The sequence below is a fragment of the Echinops telfairi genome, unplaced genomic scaffold, assembly GCF_000313985.2.
Source record: "Echinops telfairi isolate 266 unplaced genomic scaffold, ASM31398v2 ScPeMD7_3533;HRSCAF=4204_1, whole genome shotgun sequence".
NCBI lineage: Eukaryota > Metazoa > Chordata > Mammalia > Afrosoricida > Tenrecidae > Echinops > Echinops telfairi.
In genome coordinates this window covers 12,982,130-12,983,242 of record NW_022107432.1, presented here as the reverse complement: position 1 = coordinate 12,983,242, position 1,113 = coordinate 12,982,130, and positions in this window count along the sequence as shown.

Below are 1,113 nucleotides of genomic sequence, written 5' to 3'. Positions count from 1 at the left end.
GTCCTAATGCCACTTCATGGGCAGCAAGACTTTTATCTCACCTTGGATTAATTTCTCAAATTCTTCACGTGTTTCAAAAAGCTTTTCTTCAAACTAAAGAACAACAGCAAAAGACAAACATGAGAGGATGTTGCTATGATCATTTTTATTGTTATTATCACTGTCGACTGAAGTAAAAGACTTAATTACCAATGGATCCAGCCTTTCAAATAGTTATTGAACTATTTGAAACCATGGACCCACACTGTCTGTTACTGAGTCCCAAGGAAGGTTTTTTAAGATAACTCCACAACAAAGGGTGTACTGAATTTAGCTGCTGTGGCAATGGCTATACCTACTGTTACACAGATATGCCCTACCAGGAGAGCCATTCAGGCCTCCACTTTGGGTGCAGCCTGGTCTTGTGGTTAGCTCAGATGGATTACTGGCTCTCTGCTAACATCAGTTTCCTAATCTGGGAAAATGAAGCGAATACAGACTCATACTCGCGTCTTGATGTTAAATGAAATAATGTAAAATAAAGACTAACTCTCATGCTTGCCTCAATAGCTAACGCCTTATGTCTTGTTTTCTCTCATAATTTTCATTTGGGTGCTGTTTGTTGTTGTTTATTTCCTGGAATAAAGAACACATAAACCATAGAGACAATAATCGATGCAGTGGTTTATCAGGGACGTGACAGTGAGTGGGTGGACTGGTTTGGGGAGCAAACAATGAATGGAGAGGGAGCCTTAGAGCTGATTGTGATGATGTATATGCAACTCTTTTAAGAAAGCAAGCTAACGAGGGCAGTATGTGATATGTGACTATTATATCAAGGAGACTCCTTAAAACAGCAAAGAAAAGAAACCAAAGTTGACCACTGATTGCCATGGAGGAAGGAGGAAGAGTCTTTGCGTAGGGGGGCATTGACTTTATGTTAATGGAGGAGGAATCGTTTGGAAAAGGATGTCAATAATGGTTGTACAACATGAAGAGTATAATCAGTGACACTGAATTATACATGTAGAAGTTGTTGAATTGGAGAGTGTTTTGTTCTGTATATTTTTGTCACAATTAAAAAAATAATTACATGAATAGCAACGAGTACAAGGATGAAGAAAATGTTCTAGA